We start from the raw sequence: 24947 nt of genomic DNA, 5'->3' as shown, positions 1-24947 counted from the left end.
ATCTTCGGAATCAACGCTAAGGACTCGCACGAGGTATGCCAACTACTTTTCACACTCTAATCCCACTTTCTACTTCAGGTCTTCCAAATTTAAAAAAAAAAAAACGTAAACCTCGAGTCGTCGCGTTTTAGTAAAATCAAGTTCTAAGATGTAAATTAATTTTGCAAATGATTTGGATACATCTCGTCCTCTCCTCAGCAAGGTTGATAATCACCACACTGATGAGGGGATGACATGTCTGGCAATTTTGAAATTTTTTATTTTGAAAGCTCTTACTGTACTTAACTCAAATTCAATGACGTTTGATACTGTGCGATCATTATTAGCCGTTAATTTCGGTAGTTTTTCGATAGATAGCTGAGGAAGATTCTTGGAATTATCAATTCATCAATGAGTTTTGTGTAAGTATGAACAAACACTATTTTCAATATTTTTGTTCTTCATTTTGATTTTATCTGGAATATAGCTTAATTTTTACAGTAACAAAGTAAATATGATTTGTATATTAATGAATTAAGTAAATAACTCAATAAGCATATAAAGTATGCAATGATATAATTAGATCCTGCATTAACTTATCTTGATTTATCATGTTGTGAAATTATACTGTAATTTTTCATAATTTATCCAGTACTACATACTGTAGATGTATATATATACTAATATATTTTTCTTACATATTTTTAGACTACAATCCTATCCTGCTGTTTGAAGCTTCATTTTCTTCAGCAAGCAAAATTTAATGCTAGTGAGCAGTTTCGTTGATCGCCATTATAACATAAACCGGAGTTAGTTTTACCCTAGCATTACAGGACCTTCCAACATGATTGTTAATAGAAGGAGGTAAGCCATTACGGTAACTCGTGTATGTTTTATTAACAGTACATATTAAAAATCAAATAAAGCTTTATTAATTTTTTTTCTCTAGAAAATTTCAGCTTACAGTCAAGTCATTGTTCATCATTTTTTAATTTTGTTATAGAAAGACGATAGTAGCTCATTCCTTTGTGATATTTTGTATAAGATGTAACTAAAATTACAGTATGAATTTTATGTGGCCTTAATGTTAAGGTCATTGAAAAATTTTGTTTATTATTTTTATATTTGTTTGTTATAGGAATATCAGTCTGGGATTGAGAATGTGCCGTAGGCTGTTCTTTTTATTATTGTCACTATTGTTACTGTTATTATTATGATGATGATGATGATGTTGATGATGCTATAGTTGTACTGTTCGTTGGTTTTACAAATTTGAATTATTCTCATATGTTGCAAATATATTTCCATTTCCAGATGCCGTATAATATTTAGAGAAGTGCTAGCATTGACAGGTTCTCTTACCCCGTCTTCATATGTTGTTAAGGTCAGTGTTTTGCGACTTGAACATGAATATTCTTCCATTGTCTTCAAACTCATTCATATAGTATGTGATATATACATTTTTATTGATTTACAATAACACAAGGAACTTGGTAGATATTCAGATAAGGCTTTTTTAATTGATTTCCATACTCATTGAATGCAAGTGATGTTGATTTATTTGTAGAATGTGCATTTTTTTTTTAATTATAGGAAATGTCCTTAACTGGGAGAAAAATTTTCCAGCAAAATTTTAGTTATTATAAACTCTTAAGAGAAGCGTAACCTAGATAGTTTTGTCGTGCCTTGTTTGTGGATCATGAAGGACCCCAACCCAACCTTAATAAATTGTAAATTTTACCAAAATAGTTAGGTGAATCTAGCCTAACCTAACCTACCCTGTCGAGCATAGCACTGTCTTTGCTTAACCTAACCAAACCTAATAACTATGATGGCCCTGAAGAAGTCTGTTACCTCTTCGTATTCTCAGATGTGGTAAGCAGAGAAGTTTTATTCATACAGATTGGGAGGAACATTCCAATAAATTCTATTTTGATTAATAATAAATATTTCCAAACACAAAAATTTTACTGTAGGAATGTAAGACTTGTTCATGAAGGTCCCCGTTAGAAGTATAAACAGAATGCTTAGTGGTGGTAATTTTTTGTCCTAGGAACTGGGAGGGCCTTATGGCAGTGCCAAAGATGCTGGTCTTCAGTGATGAATTATTATAGTTACAAGATGAATAACAACCCTAGTTGGAAAAGCAGGATGTTACAATCCCAAAGGTGCCAATAGGTAAAATAGTCTATTTAGGAAAGGAAATAAATAAACTATTTGTTCCGTAACTGAAATACAAACTGCGCTATTTAATATGGGTATTACTTTAGGCGTAGCTGAAATGACGAGCCATTAGAATTTCAACGAGGGTTTACTACCCTCATCGTTAGTTAGTTAGTTAGGGAGGGGTAACTTGATCCCCCCCCCCCTCCTCACACACCTGTGTGCTGAGCTCACTTTTACTTCGGCTCGGGTGGTAGTCGGACGTGTCCGCTTTCACCCTCGCCTTTTTAACAGCCATTAATGCTTTTTGTCTTTTACTTACTTATTCTTATACTTGTAATATATATATAAACATTCTTTATATTTATGTATATATTTGTGTATAGAAATGTAGTAAGTTTTCTTTTCAGTGTTTGTGCTGCGTGTGTAGTGTACGACAACGACACCGGCGTAGTGCTAGGCCACCATGGTTTCACGTCATGCGGTACGGCCTCTCCCTCTTGGTCTTTCGGTTGTTCCTTCGGCTTTCCGTTAACTCGGCCGCCGTGGGGAATCGTCATCGCTGGACTTTCTTCATTCATCTATTATCTTCGCTGTGCCTCCTTTCCTACGGGGAACTTTGATTCTCAGCGAAGGGAATGTGGGAGTTTAGATTGACTACGGTCTCTCTCTCTACTCTAGGTTGTTCACCCCTTACTATTACTACGTACTATTACGGAAGCTTCTTTCCCGTTGCGGGTTGGGTTGCTATTCCATTTATTTGTCTCAATTATTTTTAATGAAATCTAATATTTTTAACTTTTCAGCTTCTGTGGGGAACACTTCCCTTTGGGGGTCAGTGGTTCTTACTGTTTGTGAACATTCTTAGATGATTTACATAATTATAATTCTGTTTTTGTTACAGTTACTCCGCCCTCCTTCTCCCGTGAATGTCAGTGGAGGAGGAGGGCGCATACTTAATTTTTAATTCTTATGTTTTGCTTTTCCCTCGGGGTTACTCTTTGGAGTTCCTCCCTGGAGAATTTCTCTTAACTAATTATTTAATTTTATTTTCTCAGTTAACTATATGGTTTTTCTTCGTTTGACTAAAGTGTGCCAACGAGGCAGAGCTGTCCTGTTTGTGCCTGGGGAGTCTGCTGTCGCTGCCGTCCCTCTAGGACATCGTCATGGGTGTTATCCCTTCTCTTAGAAGTTCTCCCGTGACAACTGTCAGCTCGTCAGTTCATCTTAGAATGCTGAGGAGGTTCGCCTCCAGGGGTAGGGTAACTTCCCTTCCGAGGGAGGTTCCCTTCCTAGTTGTGAGATCTTCTCCTTGCAGAGGGGGAACTTCTCATACCTTAATATTCATGGACTGGGTTTTCTTGGTCTTCAGGCGGTTATGCTCTTGGTGCTGAGCGACCGCACTTGTAACCGTGCTCAAGGAGCTGAGCGGTTGCAAGGCCGGGTGCATAAAAACTTCAGGTGGCTATGCTCTTGGGGCTGAGCGGTCACACCTGCAGCTATGCTCAAGGGGCTGAGCAGCTGCAGGATCAGTCTTGTGACCTCTCTCGTTCGCGAGGGAGGCCACTCATAAGGACTCCTCTTCGGAGGATTTCTCCTTATAGGTCAGCTTGCTGACCCAACGGCCCTAAGGGGCGCCATCACCAGTGTCTTCAAGTCTCTTCTACGAAGTGTTCACCTCTCGTTTGCGAGAGAGGCCATTCATAGAGACTCCTCTTCGGAGGATTGTTCCTGATTAGACCAGCTTGGTGTTCAGGACCTCTCCGCAGATTTGTTCGCCATCTCCTAGACCTGCTGACCTGCCGTCTCCGTTCCTGGCTGCTGACACTGTGGGCGCCTATGCACCCCGTTATCCAACGGGCACCGGTCCCTTCAGGGAAAAAGGAGCTTTCTGACATTGTGAGTAAGTCCCGTAAGCGTTCAGGTATTTCCTGCGCGCCAACGGTCTTCTGCGCGCTTGCGCGCAATTGCGCACAAGCACTCGCCTGCTGTTCCTGTGACTGCCATCCAGAGACATCTTGTTCCAGGGACTGCGCGCCAACGTTCACCTGCGCATCAGCGCACATCGTTGGAGTGTCCTGAGATAGCGCACAGGCGCTCACCAGTGCTTCAGCCTGCGAGTACCTCTAAGTCTCTTCTACGAGGGGCACCTCTCCCGTTCGCGGGAGAGGTCTCTCATAGAGACCCCTCCTCGTAGTATCAAGCAGAACTTCCAGTGTTGATCATCCTGCCAGCTGACCTACCGATCTACCAGTTCAACCTTGCACTGCAACGAAGGACTTCGGCTCTGGACTCTGAAGCAGTCCTGCCTTCGGTCCTCATGGGGGGATGCCCGCCCTTTTAAGGACACATCCCAGTTCCTGATCATCCTGTCAGCTGACCCTTCATCTTAGTGCGTGTGCTCGCCGACGATCTTCTTTCGTGCGCAAGCGCTGACGATCTTCTTACGCGTGAAAGTGCCGACGATCTTCAAGCGCTGATGATCTTCTTACGCGCGCAAGCGCCGACGATCTTCAAGTGCGACGATCTTCTTTCGCGCGCAAGCGCTGACGACCTTCCTATGCGCGCAAGCGCCGATGATCGTCCGCATGCAGGCACCGATGGTTTCCCGCGCGCGCTCGCCGATCTTCTAATGCGCGCAAGCGCCGACAATCTTCTTACGCGCGCAAGCGCCGACGATCTTCTTACGGGTGCAAGCGCCGACGATCTTCTTATGCGCGCAAGCGCCGGCGATCTTCTTACGCGCTCAAGCGCCGACGATCTTCTTACGCGCTCAAGCGCCGACGATCACTTCCGTGCGCGTACCAACATTCTGGTCCGCACGGGCTCTTCATTCTGATTCCTGCGCGCACACTGAAGTTTCGCCCGTGCGCACGAGCGTTTCAACAGTCTCTCGCGCGCAACCCCCGGGCATTTCCCATCGCGCGAGCGCCATCGCCAATACCCTCTCCTGCGCGAGGCTGCTGGACAATGCGCGGTAAGGGCGCCATTGCCACATTCCCCCCCCCCCCCCCAAGCACAGAAGAGCATGCTTGCCGGTAGGGGGGAAGGTTCCAGAAAGGTCCAGGGACATGCCGTCCTTATCTTTTTATAGGTGACTTCCCCTTCAGAGGGAGTGTCTGACAGCGCAACCGTCGGCCGTCAGCCGGGTTTGGGACTCTAATCAGAGCGGTAGCACAGGCTTTCAAGCTGTTCTCTCTGAGTGGAGCCACAAATCCTTGGCTGCAACCACTCCCCCGAAGAGGAAAAGAGGAGTTCCGACGAGCTAACTTCTCCGAGGACGTAGCTGTCTCCTCGTAAGTCTTTGAGGCAGGCATTCTCCCCCCTCAGACTTTTCTCCCTCACCTTCGGACGAAGTTTTCCTGCCCTCAGGAGTCACGGGAGGTGAGACGTTCCCCAATCACACCATTGAGGGAAACCCCACCTCGCGCGATAAAGTTTTCTCGAATAGAGGTGGAGAAGAGCCTGCCTCCGTCGTTGTTGGAGTCCTGCATCCCTCCCGGGAGGGAGTCAAGGACTCTAAGGAAATACCGGAAGTCCTTCACTAAATCTTCAGGCTCAGACATTCTTTCATTATGGGAAGAAACCTGTTTGAGCCTAAGGACGTGAAGCAGGCGGCTGAGAGGTGTGGGAAGTCACCGAGACGCCCTCCTATATAGGGCTTTGATATTCAAGCCCTATAAACCAGCACCTCAGCAGCCACGTCCTACCAAATCAACGGCAGTTAAGATAGTGGGGTCTAAGCCCTTTCTGGTCAAGGACAAGAAAGGCAAGAAGTCCCCCAGGGGAGGGAAGAATCCTAGAAGGAGCAACCGAGGCCGCAAACGCTAGGATTGGCAGTTCCCCTGCGTGTACGCCAGTGGCGGGATACCTACAAGGTTGCGCAGACAGGTTGCAGCAACTCAGGGCCATTTCCTGGACGATTTCCGCGATCACCATGGAGACCGCAGACACAGTCAGTCAGTAAACCGCAAGACTTCTTGTGTATTCTGGACCTGAAGGCCGTGTACTTCCAGATCCCAGTCCATCCGTCTTAAGGAAGTACTTAGGATTCAGCATAGACAGCAAGGAGTACCAGTTCAAGGTGCCGTGTTTCGGTCTCTCCACAGCACCACAGGGTTTCACCAGACTGTTCACCCTAATTTCATCATGGGCACTCGGGATCGGCTTCCGTCTTCTCCATTATCTGGATGACTGCCTGATCCTAGCAGACTCGGAGTCATTCCCTCTTTGACACCAAGACAAACTTCTACGACTTTGCCAGAATCTAATGATCATGGTAAGTCTCGAGAAGTCCGCTCTGCTGCCAAATCAATGACTGGTTCACCTAGGCATGATATTAGACACCAATCTCCATAAGGCCTTTCCATCAGACGACAGGATAGCAAGGCTGAGAAGAGTCGCAAGCCCTTTCCTCAGACGAGAAGAGCTTCCAACCCAATCGTGGTTACGCTCGGTCACCTTTCACCCTTGGCTCGTCTAGTTCTCAATGGTCGCCTCAGGATGAGGTCTCTCCAGGGGCGATTCAGGTCCTAGTGGAATCAAGGCTGCGATTCCCCGGACACCATGATCCTTATGGATCCTGCGGAACGGACGAATCGCCAGTGGTGGGTGACAGGCGAGGACCTACGAAGGAAAATGGATCTTCTCGTTCCTTCCTCCGGTTTGGATGCTGTTTTCGGACACCTCAAAGGAATGGGGGGGGGGGGGTGCACGTTTTGTACCACAGGACCTCAGGCCTGTGGTCAGAATCGGAAAAGTGCCTCCATATAAATCTGCTAGAGATGAAAGCCGTCTTCTTGGCCCTTCAACAGTTCCAACAAGGACCTGGCGGATCACTCTGTGGTGTGATGAGCTACTTCACCACAGTAGTGGCTTACATCAACAAGCAAGGAGGTACCTTTTCAAAGCAGCTATCCCATATCTCAGTAGAGATACAGAGATAGACCAAAGTCCACTCGATTCCTCTATCGGCTCGCTTCATTCCAGACAAAGGGAATGTGCTCGTTGACAGTCGAAGCAGAGCTTCTCAGATAATGAGTACCGGGTGGTCCTCGGATCATCCAGTAGCCAACAAAGTTCTGACTTTGTGGGGTTACCTGACTGTGGATCAGTTTGCTACAGCGCTGAACTTCAAGCTCCTGCTGTATTGCCCCCCAGTCCCAGATCCCAAGGCACTCTGGCAAGATGCCTTCCAACAACGGTGGGACAGCACCGATGTGTACGCTTTTCCCCCATTCTGTCTGATGAGGAGGATGCTCAACAAGACCAGAATATCGGTCAATCTCTTGATGACCCTTTTATAGCTCATCACGCGGAATGGTTTCCGGACCTTCCGCAATTCCTAAGTGAACTTCCAAGAGAACTCTGCGACGCAAGCTACTCAAACAACCACATGCCAACATCTTTCATAAAACTGTAGCTTCGCTTCGACTTCACTCCTGGAGATTATCCAGTATCTCCTCGCTAAGATAGGATTGTCGCAACAAGTTGCGAACGGGATGTCTGGACACATGCGTAGATCATCCGCAGGGGTCTACCAGGCAAAGTGGCGAGTTTCTGTGGTTGGAGTCTTGAAGGGGTATCTCTCCACTTGATACCACTATTCCAGAAGTAAGTTCCAGCAATAGTGGAGTTCTTCGTATATTTGCGGGAAGAATGCGCCTTTCAGTCTCGGCTATGAAAGGCTTTCGCTCAGCCTTAAGTCTAGCCTTCAGGCTCAAAGGAGTGGATATTTCTCCCTCGCTGGAACATTCCCTACTCAGACGAAGATATGATCTTACCTGCCCTCAGTCGCAAGTGAGACCTCCTCCATGGAACATGGTTCGAGTTCTCAGGCCTCTTAAGAGACCTCCCTACGAACCATTTCGCCAGGCTTCAGATTGCCACCTAACTTGGAAGGTGGTGTTCCTACTAGCTTTGGCCTCGGCCAAGCGAGTCAGTGAACTTCATGGTCTCTCGTTAACATCGCCCATGCAAGGGGATGAGGGGAGGTAACGTTCAGATTCGTCTCTGAGTTTGTGGCTAAGACAGAATTCGGGAGTGCCGGATCCTCGATTCGACACTTTCCGGATTTCGAGTCTTCGTTCTGTAACAGATCACCCAGATGTTCCCCTACTGTGTCCAGTAAGGGGTCTGAGGTTATATCTCAAAGAATGGCTGCATTCGTCTCCAATTGCAAGCTTTGTTTGTGAGCACTGGGAGAACAAAGAGGAGGGTCACCAAGAATACCATCTCGGCATGGATTCGTAGGGCGATCCATCTGTCCCTGAATCCTGACCCTCCTCCGTCATGTCGCCTTAGAGTGCATGATGTCATGGGCGTAGCTACGCCCCTGGCCTTCAAGAAGAACTTCTCAGTGACGCAGGTTCTACAAGCAGGAGTGTGAAAGCGTCAGACGACCTTCACAGCTCACTACCTGCTAGACTTGACCCACAGTAGGCTCGATACGTTCTCTATTGGCTCTGTGGTGGCTGCACAGCAGCTGGTTTAAACCTTAAGCTCCTTAATGGACAAGTAGCAGAGGGTTGAGGGCATTGTTACCTGGTTTTAGTCTGCATGAAAGAAAAGCTATGTCTGGCCCATATTCTTTTCTTCATCATCCCTTCCCTTTGGGAAAGCAGCATCCTGGGTTCTCTGCACAGCTGACCTCAAACCACTGCGGGTAAACCATGTTTCCTTGTGTTCCTAGTAATAAGTTAATGCTGTCACGTCCCCATACCCTGACGAGGTGGTATTGGGAGAGTCCTAGCCTAAAGTTTTCCATCTAAAAAACTTCAGGTCAACTTCCTAGGACGAGTCACACACAATCCTTCACACACAGCTTATGTAAGCCGCAGCCCTTGCATAATAGCAAGGTGCGAGCGAGGTGCAGGGACTCTTTATTGTTGAGTGCTGACACACTCAGATAATGAGTCCCTGGGCAAAGCCAAAACCCAGTCACCCATATTAAATAGCATTGTTTGTATTTCAGTTACGGAACAAATGACAAATTCGGAAATAATCTGTATTTTTCCTTACTAAACAAACCTTAGCTATTTAATCAAACTTCTCCATCAGCCCTATCCCCCGTGAAGTCCTACCTCTAAGCAAAGTGAGCTCAGCACACAGGTGTGTGAGAGGGGAGGGGGGGGGGGGTAGCAAGCTACCCCTCCCTACCCCCCCCCCCCCCCCGCTAACTAGCGATTGAGGTAGTAAACCCTCGTTAAAATTCTAATGGCTCATCATTTCAGCTACGCCGAAAGTAATACCCATATTAAATAGCTAAGGTTTGTATAATTAGGAAAAATACATATTATCTCTGAATTTGTCATATTTGAAAAGTTATTATTAAAAAATATCGTAAGATCAGTAACAACTTTAATATAAATATGTCCTATATTGTATAAACTATGAAGACAGACTCATGTCAGCCTGTTTACATAAAAACATTCACACTAAGTTTGAACTTCTGAAGTTCCACCAATTCCACTGCTACATTAGGAAGTCAAATCCACAATCTGGTCACAGCTGGAATTAAACTTTTAGAATACTATGTAGCGTTTAGCCTTTCAACGGAAAAGGCAAGACTTGGAATTAACTGCATACCTAGCTGCCTACAATGTAAAGGATGATACAATTATGAAAAATCTTATGCAACCTGCATTAAGAGCTACTGAACAGTGGTGCCAGAGATTAATACACTATCTAGATCAGGAATAAGAAATTTAATAGACAGCAAGATTCGTCCAACAAATTAAGATGAGATTTAGCAATTGAAGGCCAGACTGGAGAATATTCAAAACACAGTAGAATGATAGGAAAAAGAAATTCTTCAGGATAGATTGATCACTAAAACACTGAACTGTGAATAAGCCAAATTTTTTTGCAATTGAAGTAGAAAAAACTGTATGTGTTTCTTAAAATTAAGTTGGCAATAATGAATGTCCTAAAATGTCAAGAGTTGTATAAAGTTAGATAAACATTAACACTGTCCTCAACCTACTTAGTCATACTTAGTTTAGTTTGGGTGCAACATTGTGCCCCTATAATTTGCATCATGCACTAATTTTATATAGGTCTCTATTAAAGGATTAAGCAATCCCAGATCTACATTCAGGAGATGGAATTTAGCCGTGGAGGCTTGTGGCTAAAATTAGTGTGCTAGCTACTCCAGAAAATTTGTAGCCTTTGTTTTAATATTGTGGAAAAGGAAATAGAGGAATAAACTTTTATTTAGAAGCTTGGTAGAATCTTAAAAAAAGAAAAAAATAACAGTTTTTCTTTTTAATATCACGTTAATTGTTTACTGTTCAAGTTCGATCCATTTTTTTAAAAAGTGAAATCCATTCTTGTTTTAATTTGCACAAAAAGATCAGTAATTTTTTTCTTGATCTCTTGATTTCTTCACTGAAAGCACTGCACTAAAAGTGCATTTAGTCTTTTTGAATTCATAGTGCTTCTTAGAAATATTTGTTCCGACACAGATTCAAATCTTCGCTATTTATAATAGGGTATTACTTTCGGAGCAGTTGAAAGACGAGCCATGATAATTTTAGTGAGGAATAACTACCCCATCCGCTAGTTAGCGGGTGGGGTATGGGGTAGACTGGCTACCCCACTCACTCACACCTGTCGGCTGAGTAACCTCTTTACTTTTTGGCTCGGTAGAGGACGGACATGCTGCCCCTCTCTCCCGAAAAGACTTGCCTTGATGATTCTTTATTTTTTTTTTGTGTGTTTTCATTTATCTTACATACATTTGAGTGTATAGGTGTATAAATAGAAATATACGTTGTTAGATACGTTTACGTAACTTTAATTGCTGTTGACATCGTATCCAACTGCCTCCGCCGTAAGGGAGTTGTCATTGCCGCCCTTCCCTGCACTGATGGTCGGCAGGTTCTCAACACTGCCGTGTGTTTGTTTCATTACAGAATTAAAGTGTATAACAGTTCAGCTCCCTCTTGAGGAATTATCTTATAAGGAAGGTGTCTTATTCCCTGAATAGTGTATTTTGTGCAACGGAGCATGAATTGTAATTGATAACAACTTCCTTTTTTTTTCACAGGTAACAGCGACGTTGAATACAAGGCTGAATGCTACGGCCGCCCTGTTCGTTATCTTGCGCTCCATGTGGTAGCTCGTGAGCTGCCCTCATTACGAGGTAGCATTCGCTGTCAACCTTCAACTTGACGTTCCTCCTCCAAGGGGAACTTTCTCTCTCTCTCTCTCTATCTCTCTCTTTCGCGAGAGAGTGATTTTTTTTTACGCCTACGCTTTTTTCCCATAGAGCTGGGAGAAAGCTTGCCTTAGGTGATGTCCTCCTTCGGGAGGACTTCTCTCTCATTCGCGAGAGAGTGTTTCTTACGCCTACGCTTTTTTCCCATAGAGCTGGGAGAAAGCTTGTCTTTGGCGATATCCTCCTTCGGGAGGACTTCTTCCTTGTTCGCGAGAGAGATATTTTACTCCTCTGCTTTATTCCCATAGAGCTGGGAGAAAGCTTGTCTTTGGCGATCTCCTTCGGGAGAACTTCCTTTTTGTTCGCGAGAAATAACTTGTAGGAGCTTGCTGATCCACCAGGGCCGGTGGTAGAGCTTTCTCCGAAGCAGGTTATCCCTTCGGGGGAACGAGTCTCTCGTCCTCGAGAGAAGACCGCCTCTGGGCATTGGCGGTCCCCCGTTACGCTTATGGTTCTCCTTCAGGGGTGGAGCGAGAGCCTTCTCTTGAGCGACATTTTCCTTGGGGGAGAACAAACCTCTTATGTGGAGGTGTTATCTTGAACTTGCTGGTTCTCCTTGATCCTTCCGGGTCTCGTTCGATCACCCTTTGGGCTGGCGTGATCGTTGAGCCTTTGCTCTCTCGTCATGTTGATCCTGCGGGTTCTCATGACAGTAGGAGTCCTTCGGGACTCGGCTCGAAACCTTCGGGTTTCAGTTACGCTGAACCTTCGGGCTCTCGTAACGATGGTAACGCTGAGCCTTCGGGAACTTGTGCCATCAATCACGCTGACCTTTCGGGGTCTCGTGACAGAGGAACCTCGGTTCCTCGTTATGCTGATCCTTCGGGGTCTCGTAACATTAGTTATGCCGAACCCTAGGGCTCTCGTAACTTTAGTCACTGACACTTCGGTGTTTTGTGACAGGGAAACTTCGGTCTCTCGTTGCGCTGACCCTTCGGGGTCTCGTAACATTAGTTACGCTGAACCCTTGGCCTCTCGTAACTTTAGCCACTCTAACACTCCGGTGTGTTGTGACAGGGAAACTGCGGTATCTCATTACCCTGACCCTTCGGGGTCTCGTAACATCAGTTATGTTGAACCCTAGGGCTCTCGTAACTTTAGTCACTGACACTTTCGTGTTTTGTGATGAGGAAACTTCGGTTTCTCGTTAGGCTGACCCTTCGGGGTCTTGTAACATTAGTTACGCAGAACCCTTCTCGTAACTTTAGTCACTCTGACACTTCGGTGTATAGTGACAGGGAAATTTCGGTTTCTCGTTGCGCTGACCCTTCGGGTTTGCGCAATACAGTTCACGCTGAACTTTTGGGTTCTCGTGACCTGAGTCATTCTTTTTATGACAGAGAGTTTCCAAACTCTCGTTGTGTTGATCGTTCGCGCTCACACAACACAAGCTATCGTGAACCTTCGGATGAGCGTAGCAGTCAGTTCTCTCACCAACCTGAGAGCTCTCGCACGCACGGCCAAATTGGCGCGCACGACCGTCTTGGCACGCGCAAGCAAAATGGCGATTATGGCGCGCAGGTTCATCCTTTGGCACGCCATATGCGCGAACAACCTGTTGCTCGCCATGCGCTCGAACATCCTGTGGTGCGCCATGCGCGCTAACAACACACTGCAAGCAAGCAACCTTATGCGCGCCAGGTGCGTGAACAATCTCATGCGCTCCACGAGCACGAAAAAGGTGCGCGCACGAGCTCCCTTCCGCTTACCAACAGTTCGGTGCAAGAGTGCACGACCATTTTGGCTGACACGATCAGATAGGAGCGCACGACCATATTGGCGCGAGCACACGATCGGATTGGAGCGCACGACCGTATTGGTGCGTACCCACGACCGTATTGGTGCGCGCGCACGACCATATTGGCTCGCATGCACGACCAACTTGGCGCGCACGCAATCGGTTGAAGTGCACGAACAACTCTCATGACCCATTCGAGGTCTCACAACGCAGTTCACGCTGAACTTTTGGGTTCTCGTGACCATAGCCATACTTATATGACAGAGTTTTTTGGACTCTAGTTGCGCGAAGTGTTCACGAGTGCACAAGAGGTTTACTCTCATGACAGAGTTTTCGAACTCTCGTCCCGGGAATTGTTCGCGCGAGCCCATTGTCATCAAGTGTTTTACTCTGATGACAGAGGGATGCCCGCTGCCTAAGGGTTTACGAATCTCTACAGGTAACTATGACACAGTTCCTTTGGGTCCTGGTCACGTAACATGATTCCTGGAATTCCATCAGGAATCAGCGACAGAGTTTCCTGCTGGTTCTCGGCACAACATCCTGTAAGGTCGTGAGAAAGGAATTCACAAATAGATTCTGAACCCCTAGGTTCTCATCCGAATCTCTGTTTCCACGATTCAGAGTTTTCTGAAACCTCTATGGTCGACCTCCCCCCTCCCCCCTCTACGGGATGGGTCTTCCAAAGGTGTGACTTGATATGTGACTACACTCCCAGTTGATTACTATATCAGCTAGTCTGGTTTCGCCAGCACTGATCTTTTTGTTTTCGAACGAACCACCATCATCTTTCCTCCACCTTCCCATTTCGAGTGGTTTGGTTAGCAGATGGAAATGAGCGGGGAATGAAAAATTCTTTACATTGCAGTTCATTTCCCCTGGGAGGCCTTGCCTAATTTAGACGGTAGTTTTCTCAGTATCGAGAAAGCTTTCGATGGCAACCCCTTTATGTAAGCGGTCAATGGCAATTATGTCTGGCCTTCTTGAAGCAAACCACCACATACGAGACTTCACCCTTTTATGGGAGACTCATTCCTGAGAAGTTTTTACAAAACTTCAATGGGTGTTAAAACTTCATGAAGGCCGTAAGCCTTCCCAGAGCAGGCACTCTAGCCAAGACAAAACCGTGAGGTTATTGTCTTAAACTCTGTTCTACCGTTTGATGAAGGCAGCCTCCCCCGTCAATGTACCGTGGGTATAACGACTTGCCTTTTTACACAATAGTCTTCCTAGACTTTTTATTCTATCCTTACAGGGTTATTGTTTCGAACAATTAATCCTGAAGGAACATTGTTAGCTAACGTTAAAGAATGATAGCAACAGCGTGGGTATCTTTTCATTACGTTGCAAACGTTTCAAACCACGCCCACGGGTAAACAGACTTCCGTTTCTGTGTAATGAACCCTGGCTAGCCCCTCACATAAAGAGGAGGAGTAAACCAAAGGGGAAATGATTGCCTCTATAACTGTATATTTTGTTTGAGAACATGTTCGCTCTCATTCAAGAAAATATTAGTTAGTCAACGATCAAAATTCTTTCGACAATAATTTTGCGATTCGTCGCATATACATTATTCCCGCAACCAGATTCGTTGCAAACGTTTCCTGGAGGCAGAGAATACGCATGCGCTAGCGCAAATGGACAAGTACATATATGCGTGCAAGCGCTCTCTCTGCCAATAAGGGCTATATACATCATCCAATTAGAACTCCGTTCTATTAAGTTATATATTTATATCCCTTACTGAAACCAGGTTATTCAGTACATTACTTGGCTACTTTCCTGTAACTAGACATACAGCATTTACATTCTGCCTCCTTATAGGCATTTTTTCCTTTCCCCCGATCGGAAGTCTTAGTCTCCTACAAAGGCTTTGGCTGGAAACTCCTCTTAAGCATATCTGTTCCCTAGTAGGGAACATCGAATATAAATGCTAGTTTACCGATCGGAGACGGAGAAGTACGAACGTTTGTTTTTATCCTTAGAACAGGAAACCTCCGTTACGAACGTTTCCAACGTTCTCCAACTGAGTTCCTGACACGACTTTCAAGTTGAACTACGCATGTATGCTTGTCTTGCGCACAGTTCGGTGTTACTACTCCGTAGTAGACTTATGCTCTTTACCCACCCAACAATAGATTGAAGATACGTCTCAATCCCCTCTTGGGTTTGGTTGGATGCGTTCGGTGATTACCGACTTTCAAGTCGAAATACGCATGTATGCTTGTCTTGCGCACAGTTCGGTGTTACTACTCCGTAGTAGACTTATGCTCTTTACCCACACCCAACAATAGATTGAAGATACGTCTCAATCTCCTCTTGGGTTTGGTTGGATGCGTTCGGTGATTACCGTACAGTCTCTTGTCCGGAAAGGGATCTCTATGGAGATTTGCTATTATAACATAAGCTGTACTGATTAACTGGTTTACCGTTTGGTATCGGTCTTATTCGGCCAACCACACTGGATTAGTGGCAATTGTAGGGAGAACAGGCTGTTCCTCTTCGTTGCAAGAACGTGCAATAAGTTGAACGTCTCGACATCATCTCCAGGTGTGTTTATTGCTATGCACTCCCCCCTCACTGCTGGACAATCCGCGGATGATAGGTGGCAGACGAGAGCTTCTGCAAAGAGGCCTGTCTTCTCGTCTTCCCTCTGGACCTGATGCTTTCTATAATGCATCAAAAGAGAGAGGGGGCGGGGGCCGCATATGCCATACCATTCCATCCTCGTCTGTTGGCCCAATTCAGAAAGGTACCAGCATTCACTTCTCTTAGAGAACCATCTAGCAGTATGAAGCCTCAGATGGACAGAGGCCAACTAGTTACCCCCATCTGCTCGCGTCATTCCTGGTATAGGAATGTGCTTGCAAAACCACCCAGATAGTGGGCTCCTAGTGTCTTGGAATCTTCTTGTATATAATAAAGCCCTAACTTTTTGGGGTCCCTGACTGTGGTTATGCTCGCAGCGGCCCTGATCTTCAGGCTCCCACTCGACCGTTCCCCAGGCCCTCAAACAAGATGTATTCCAAGATCAATGGGGCGGCCTAGAGGTATACCTTGTTTCCCCCCCCCCCATTTGGTCTGGTGAAAAAGTACTCAGCTAAGTCAGGATAAGCAGGATCTCATCAATGACTCCAATAGCTTTGCTATGGCATCCCGCAGAATGGTTCCTGGACCTTCTACAGCTCCTGACGGAGTTCTGATGCATCTTCCTCCACGGCACGATCTTCCAAGAAGCCACATGCTAACGCTTTCCTAAGCTGTAGCTTTGCTTCGACTTCTCGCCTGGGACGATCCTACACCACCCCTCTCAGAGAGGCCTTTCGCAACAGGTTACGGAAAAGATGTCCAGGCACCTCAGACAATTTTCAGCGTCAGTCTTCCCGGCGAAGTGTTCGGTCCTTTTGTGACTGATGTCGTGGAAGGGGATTCTCTCCCATCGGTGCCTTTACTTATGCAAGTTTGAGATAACTTGTCCCCCGTCGGATCTCAACCTCCTCCTGGGAACGCGGTTCGGGTCCTTCAGTCTCTGAAGACCCCTCTCTACGAACCTTGGGCCCAGCAGCAGATCGCTTCCCTACACGGAATACGCCCTTTCTACTCACTTGGGCTTTTGACCAAGAGAGTTATTGTGTTGTATGATCCAACCTCTGATGTCTCCTACCCTAGGAGACGGGGAGAAGTAATCCTCAGCGGCGTCCCTGAGTAGATTGCCAAGACTCAAATCCGAGTGTGCTGTCCCCTAGGTGCAGCCCATTTCAAATAAAGAGTCTTCGTTCGGTAACCGGAAACCCATCAACTGGGGTTTTACCCAGTGAGGAGTCTGTACGGTTACCTTAAAAGAATGATACTAGCTCACCCCCGTGTGTCGACACTGTTGACCAGCACGGGGAAGGTCAAGAGGAGGACCTCAAGGATTTCCTTCCCCTCTGGGATCGGAAGGCAATTGAGGTTACTCTTTTAATCTAGACTCCTCCATCCTAAGACCCAGAGCTCGTAACGTCACTGGCGTTCAAGAAACTACTCTGGGGTGCAGATACTTTTAAGTGGGCATGTGGAAGCGTCAATCGACCTTCACGACCCACTACCTCCCTCCTTACACGGAAGACGCCCTTTCTACTCACTTGGGCTTTTGACCAAGAGAGTTAGTGTGTTGTATGATCCAACCTCTGATGTCTCCTACCCTAGGAGACGGGGAGAAGTAATCCTCAGCGGCGTCCCTGAGTAGATTGCCAAGACTCAAATCCGAGTGTGCTGTACCCTAGGTGCAGCCCATTTCGAATAAAGAGTCTTCGTTAGGTAACCGGAAACCCATCAACTGGGGTTTTACCCAGTGAGGAGTCTGTACGGTTACCTTAAAAGAATGATAGTAGCTCACCCCCGTGTGTCGACACTGTTGACCAGCACGGGGAAGGTCAAGAGGAGGACCTCAAGGATTTCCTTCCCCTCTGGGATCGGAAGGCAATTGAGGTTACTCTTTTAATCTAGACTCTCCTCCATCCTAAGACCCAGAGCTCGTAACGTCACTGGCGTTGCTACGTCCCTGGCGTCCAAGAAACTACTCTGGGGTGCAGATACTTTTAAGTGGGCATGTGGAAGCGTCAATCGACCTTCACGACCCACTACCTGCAAAAACGTAACCCACGAGAACATGGAGACCTTTTCTATTGGTCCTGTGGTGGTCGCACAACAAATGGTCTAAACACCTCAGGCTCCTTGATGGACAAGTAGCAGAGGGTTGAGAGCTGAGGCTACCTGGATTAGTCTGGGGTGAATGAGTAAAAATGCCTGGCTCCTTTCTTCCTTTCACCTTCTCCCCTCTCGGGAAAACAGCTCCGCAAGCCTCAGCATAGCTGACCTCACCTCGCTGCAGGTAAGACCCATTTCCCTTGTGCCTCCTAAGTATAGAAGAATACTTTGTTACGTCCCCAATACCTTTTAGAGGGAGGGTATTGGGTAATCTTTAAGAACAATAGGTTCTGTATTCGAGTTCCTATGTTAAAGACAAGCCACACTGTTAGTTCCACTCACACACAAGCTTCTGCAGGTTGCTATCAGTGCATTACCTCATATCGGCACTTGATTTTAGCGAGGGTAGGGTCCCTTCTACTTTCGATCACAGATCGAAATAGAGAGGACCCCGGGTCATGACCAAGGCCAGTTGGTGAGGACTTCCTCCCTCCTAAGAGTAAGTCACCCTATTATAAATAGCGAAGGTTTGTATCTGTGTCGGAACAAATAACAAATTTGGAAATAATTTGTATTTTTCCTAACATGCAAACCTAGAGCTATTTATACAAATTGGCCCGCCACCCTGTCCCCCGAGAAGTCCTGCCATAAAGCAAAGTGGTTACTCAGCCGACAGGTGTAAGTGAGCGGGGTAGCCAGTCTACCCCACCTGCTAACTAGCGGATGGGGTAGTTATCCCTCACTAAAATTATCATGGCTCGTCTTTCAGCTGCGCCGAAAGTAATACCCTATTATAAATAGCTCCAGGTTTGTATGTTAGGAAAAATGCAAATGATTTCCAAATTTGTTATTTTTATGTTTTTTAATGGTGAAAAGCAGCATTTGGCCTCTGTGTAGTCTTGGGAATTGTCAAAAGAACCAAAAAAAAATTTGATAGTCTAATTCTACACTTAATTACATTTGAGTAGAATGGGCACCTGGTAGAGCGCATACCTTCTATACAGGTATTCATCAAATTACGACCGAGGTAGGAACTTAAAGACGCATTGTATCTCAATCTGGACGTATGTTGAACTTAAAAATTTAAGTTTCCGTATACTGTATTTTTTAAAACATTAAACTTACCGGCTGGTTATATAAAAATGGCTTTAGTCCCTGACGTCCGGCAGAAATTCAAAAACTTGCGGCAATCGCAGATAGAGTTGCCAGGTGTACACTAGTGCCCTCATGGGAGATAGGTCAAACTATTCCATCCATCACCAGATCTTCCCTGCCGCCATTGCTTGCAACACCGTTTGGAATTCACTCGCTATCTACCTTGGATTTTGGACAGTTATCTGGGTGATGTACATTGTTTTTGGTTATTGGCTTTCGCTTTTGGATTCTCTTGAATACTTTTTTGATTTGGATTACTTGGATTTTTTTGACCTTTGCTTATTTTTTATCTCTGTATAACTTTTCAATATGGCCTCCCCTTCTCCTTCATATGGGAAGTGTGTGAAAGGGTGTAAGACTCGGCGTCCAAAAGCCTCTGTAAATCCCCATTCAATTTGTTCTAAATGTAGAGGTAAAATTTGTGAATTTGGGGATCGATGTGAAGAATGCTTTTCATTGTCCTAGAGTGAGTGGCTGGGTTTTGAACGCTATTCCCGCAAATTAGAGAGAGACAGAGTTAGGCTTAGTTCTACTCGATTTAGAGATTCATCTACTTCTAATATCATTGAACCTAATCCCTCCCCTGTAGTGGTAGATCCAGTCCCTAATGCTGTTTCATCTGAACCTATACTTAAAGATATGATGACCGCGATTCAAGCTCTTGGCGTAAGGGTAGAATCGCTAGCGTCGGACAGAAACCAACTCATGTCCAACGTTAACCAACTTAAGAGTATTACAGTAGTGGTAAAATTGCAATTAATGTGTTCAGTGATGTGGAGGGTGTGTCTGCACGAACCTGTCGTTCACCTAGCCTTAGACCTCTTTCAAGCTCCCGAACCCATGGGAGAAGTAATGTCGATCGGCGAAAGGGAATGAGAGTCATTATCGCTCCCGCTGACGTCCCCTCGAGCGTTCCTGTTGTTGCATCGCAGGTCGCTCACCCTCACCATGGGAAAGGTGAGGTTAGTTTATTATCTTCATCTTCGGATGAGGTCATGCACGGCAAGGTCTGACGTCATGCTTCCAGACCTCTTAAGAGAAAAGGGGATGTAGTGGCTCAGCGGCGCGATTCGTCACCGCAAGCGCCTGGCTGTAGCCATTGGGACACTTCAGAGCGTTTTCAGTCGTCTGTCGAAGGTTCTCATGCGAAACGACCTGACAGGATGTCAGAAGTTGACAAAAGTTTAGTTCAGACTGATACGGATCTTGTTCCTGAGTCTGGTGTTACGGTACATGCACCGGCGCTTCCGCCAGACTGGTTTCCGTCTCCTGAAAATGCGGAGCGTTATGTAAGCGATGAGGAAGGCGAGTTCGCGATCGAAGTTTCTTCGCCTGTGTCGCCTAATATTGAACCTAATTGGACTATGCTGCTGGACATGAAGCTCTCATCTTTTATGCAGTCTTTTCAGCCTACTTTTAACAAAGTGGTGGTTCGTCATGATTCCGATCATGACGCGTTGTCGCACAGGCGGCCTACCAGCAAACGCCATGTTGAACAGCGTGATAAGGCTTCTATATCCCATCGAGTTCCTGCTTCTCTTGTTACCAAACGTCAAGCAGCCAAGCGTGACGTCGAGCGTCAGCCTTCCAAGCGCGGCGACGATCGCCAGGCAGCTAAGCGTGACGCCGGGCGTCAAGCTAAACGTGAAATCAAGCGACAAGCTCGTGACGTCGAACGTGAATCAAACCGTGACGTCCAACGTCAGTCAAATGCTGGTCGACATGCAGTCGAACGTGACGTCGAATGCAAAGTTAGCGAACGTCATGTAGACAGCCATACCGAACGGCTAGATCGCACGCACTGCAGTGCTGATGCTTATATTCGCAAGCGACACCTTTCTGAACAGAACACTGCTACAGCGGCTGGAATTTTTACGGAAGAAGAACCGGATGATCATTTCTCTCCGGATGAGCCTTTGGATGTTGTCTCGGAGGAAGAAGAGAATAAGACACCTCAAAACACTGTTGACCTCAAAAAGATTGTTGGTCTTTACGGAATTATTTCCTGATCACTTTGCTCCCGTAGCCCCGCGTTCACATCCTTTGGAGTTTACCTTAGGAAAAACAGCAAGATCATCGATTTTTAAAAAGATGGTACTCTCTTGTTCTTCAAAGAGAGCATTCAAATTAATGGGTGTTTGGATGCAATCTAAAAAAGTCGTAGGCAGAACAGGCTTCACTTTTCCCCCGGCCAGATTAAATTCCAAGTCTAGCATATGGTATGAGACAGGAGAAGTCCTCAGCTTGGGAGTTCCTGCCTCTGCCCAAGGTGACTTCTCGAGTCTAGTGGATTCTTCTCGTCGTTCGGCTATGAGAAGGACTAAAATCTTATGGTCTATGGCTGAGTTTGATCATCTCCTCAAAGGCATCTACAGAGCATTCGAAGTGTTCAACTTTCTTGATTGGGCTCTGGGAGCCTTGGGGAAGAATGTTTCTGCAATGAAGGATTCTAAAACTGGTAACTTTATACACGTAATGTCACGCATGGCTAAAGTAGTTAGAGATAGCTCGAATGAGTTAGCAGCCCTGTGAACAGCTGGGGTCGTTAAGAAGAGGGCAACTATGTGCTCTTTTCTCTCCATGGGGGTCACTCTGTTCCAGAGGTCAGAATTGCTCTATGCGCCTCTTTCTCCTTCTCTATTCCCTCAAGAGCTAGTAAAGGAAGTTGCCGCCGCCTAAACCCAGAAGGCTACTCACGACTTAGTCTCCAAGACAGCAAGGAAGGTTCTTCCAACTTCCTTCTCCGCCCGTAGACGGAAGGAGGATACTTCCTTTCCTCAAGCATCACAGCCATTTCGTGGAAAGTCTGTCGGTAGGGATAGCTTCAGACTTGATGGGAGAAGGTCTAGAAGGAGAGGTTCTAGGTCTGGCCAAAGCAGAGTCTGACTGCCTTCGCCTTCAGACAGCAGTGGGGGCCAGGCTAAACAACTTCTGGCAAGCCTGGGAGAGAAGGGGAGCGGACCCTTGGTCCGTTCTTGTTTTAAAGGAGTGTTACAAGATCCCGTTTATCTCGAAACCTCCGTTAGTTATAGACCCTGTGGATCTCTCCCCCAGATACAAGGAGGAATCGAAGAAGCAGGCCATGGTGCTTCAAATGTCTCTCTTGCTAGAAAAGAAGGCAGTAGAGAGGGTGCAGGACTTAGAATCACCAGGTTTTTACAACCGCTTATTCCTGGTTCCAAAGAACTCTGGGGAATGGAGAACAGTCCTGGACGTAAGTATCCTCAACAGCTACGTCCAGAAGACAAAGTTCTCTTTGGAGACTCAGAAGACTGTGCTTGCAACAGCAAGGAAGGGCGACTGGATGGTCTCGTTAGACCTCCAGGACGCTTACTTTCATGTCCGGATCCATCCAAGTTGCAAATATTACCTGAGGTTCGTGTACAGGAAGGAGGTCTTCCAGTTTCGGGCCTTGTGTTTCGGCCTCAACACCGCCCCTCTAGTCTTCACAAAGATCATGTTGAATGTGGCGAGTATACTCCATTCAAGAGGCATCAGAGCCTCCTCATACTTGGACGATTGGCTCCTACGAGCCCCCTCTTTCAATCGTTGTCTGGAGGATCTACGTCTGACATTGAGTGTCAGAAGAGCTAGTACTTCTTGTGAGCTCAGAGAAATCCTAATTGATTCCATCCTAGATGATTCTCTATTTAGGGATGGAGATTCAGAGTCTGGCTTTTCAGACTTTTCCGTCACCTGCAAGGATACAGCTAGCTCTCCTAAAACTTTGTGCTTTTCTAAAGAAAGACGTTTGTTCAGTAAGAGAGTGGATGAGTCTCCTGGGAACCCTCTCTTCACTGGAACAGTTTGTGTCTCTGGGGAGACTAAACCTACGTCCCCTTCAGTTCCATCTCAATTACCATTGGAAAAAAAGAGGACAGCCTCGACAAGGAAAGCATTCCCCTTACGGAACCCATAAGAAAGTGCCTTCAGTGGTGGAACAACCTAAACAGACTTCAGGAAGGTCTCTCGTTGGAGCAAAAGAACCCAGACCTTGTGTTGTTTTCCGACGCCTCGGACTTGGGGTGGGGAGCAACACTGGGAAAGTCAGAGATCTCAGGTCTGTGGACAAGGGAACAAGGAAGCCTCCACATCAATCAAAAGGAGCTGTTGGCAGTCCTGTTGGCCCTCAAAGGTTTCGAGAAGTTAGTTTTAAACAAAGTAATACAAGTCAATGCTTACATAGCAAAACAAGGCGGGACTCACTCGAGGTCACTTTACAAAATAGTAAGGACTCTTCTCGTGTGGGCAAAAGAAAGAAAGAGATATCCTTGTTGACAAGATTCATACAGGGAGAGAAGAACGTGATGGTAGACAGCCTCAGCAGGTGGAATCAAGTTCTTCCCATGGAGTGGACGTTGCATCTGGACGTATGTAAGAAACTGTGGCAGATTTGGGGTCGCCCACTCATAGACCTATTTGCGACCTCAAAAACGAAAAGGCTGGACACACATTGCTCACCAGTTCCGGACCTCGAAGCGACACACACAGACGCGTTCCTGATGGATTGGTCTCACCTGGATGTGTATGCGTTCCCACCATTCAAAGTGCTGTACAAGGTGTTACGAAAGTTCGTGTCTCACGAGGGAACGAGGTTGACCCTAGTAGCTCCCTTCTGGCTGTCAAGAGGTTGGTTCACAGAGATGCTGGAATGGATGGTGGACGTTCCAAGAAGCCTGCCATTGAGAATAGATCTTCTCAAACAACCTTACTTGGCAAGAAACCATCTAAACCTTCAAGTTCTACGTCTGACTGACCTTTAGACTATCGAAAAACTCGTAAGATCTAGAGGATTTTCGAAGGAGGCAGCCAAGGCTATTGCTAGAGCAAGGAGGACTTCTACCATCAAGGTTTATCAGTCCGAGTGGGAGGTTTTTAGAGAATGGTGTAGAGCTAATTCAGTTTCTTCATCCAGTACCTCTCTAACACAAATAACCGATTTCTTCTTTTGAGCTTAGAAGAAAGCACAACTTTTCCTCCTCGACCATCAAGCGGTACAGGAGTATGCTGGCATCTGTCTTCAGGCACAGGAATTTAGATCTCTCAAATAACAAAGACCTTCAAGATCTTCTCAGATCTTTTGAAACTTTTAAGAAGCGTCGACAGGAATCACCAGCCTGGAATTTAGATGTTTTAAAATTCCTCATGAGTGACAGATTCAAGCCTTTACACTTGGCTTTTTTTAAAGATCTGATTTTGAAGACACTTGTCCTAGTAAGTCTGGCAACAGCTAAGAGAGAGTGTGAAGTTCACGCTTTTAGCAGGAACATTGTCTTCAGAAACAGGAAAGCCATATGCTCCTTGCAACTTGAATTTCTGGCCAGAAACGAGCATCCTTCTCATCCATGTCCTAAATCTTTCGAGATTGCTAATCTCTCTGATATGGTGGGTGAAAAGTTGAGAAAGTTCTGTGTCCTGTTAGAGCACTGAAGTTCTATCTGGACAGAACTAAAGATCTTAGAGGCAATTCAGAAGCTCTTTGGTGCGCAGTCAAGAAGCCGGAGTTACCCATGTCTAAAAATGCCTTATCATTTTTTATAAGACTTTTAATTAGAGAGGCGCACACACTGTGGTGAGGCAGACCTTAAGCTGCTTAAAGTAAAGACTCATGCTTCCTTAACAGGTACAAACCCTTAAGCTTGTTTTAATTAACTCTTAAGTGATTTTCCAACAATATTGCTGTCTTTGACCCTCCACCAAGGGTGTCAATCATCCATTTTTATATAGCCAGCTGATAAGTTTAATGTTTAAAAATGATATTTTCATAATAAAATAAATTTTTGAACATACTTACCCGCTGGTTATATAACTTATAATCCCACCCTTCTTCCCTCTAGAGACCTATGGGCATGGAAGATCTGGTGATGGATGGAATAGTTCGGCCTATATCCCGTGAGGGCGCTAGTGTACACCTGGCAACTCTATCTGCGATTGCCGCGAGTTTTTTAATTTCTGCTGAACGTCAGGGACTAAAGCCATTTTTATATAACCAGCGGGTACGTT

General features: G+C 45.9%; 1 protein-coding gene across 1 annotated transcript in view; it reads left to right on the top strand.

The window, feature by feature from the left end:
* LOC137644036 (uncharacterized) overlaps window positions 1-24947 on the top strand; it is a 971945-nt gene that overhangs the window by 75334 nt on the left and 871664 nt on the right. The window contains exons 3-4 of the mRNA XM_068376929.1: window positions 688-843; window positions 1294-1363. The gene's annotated coding sequence lies outside the window, so the exon portion shown is untranslated. The remainder of the gene's footprint in view (window positions 1-687; window positions 844-1293; window positions 1364-24947) is intronic.

The sequence above is a fragment of the Palaemon carinicauda genome, chromosome 7 (assembly GCF_036898095.1).
Source record: "Palaemon carinicauda isolate YSFRI2023 chromosome 7, ASM3689809v2, whole genome shotgun sequence".
NCBI lineage: Eukaryota > Metazoa > Arthropoda > Malacostraca > Decapoda > Palaemonidae > Palaemon > Palaemon carinicauda.
This window is presented reverse-complemented; position numbering and strand designations above follow the sequence as displayed.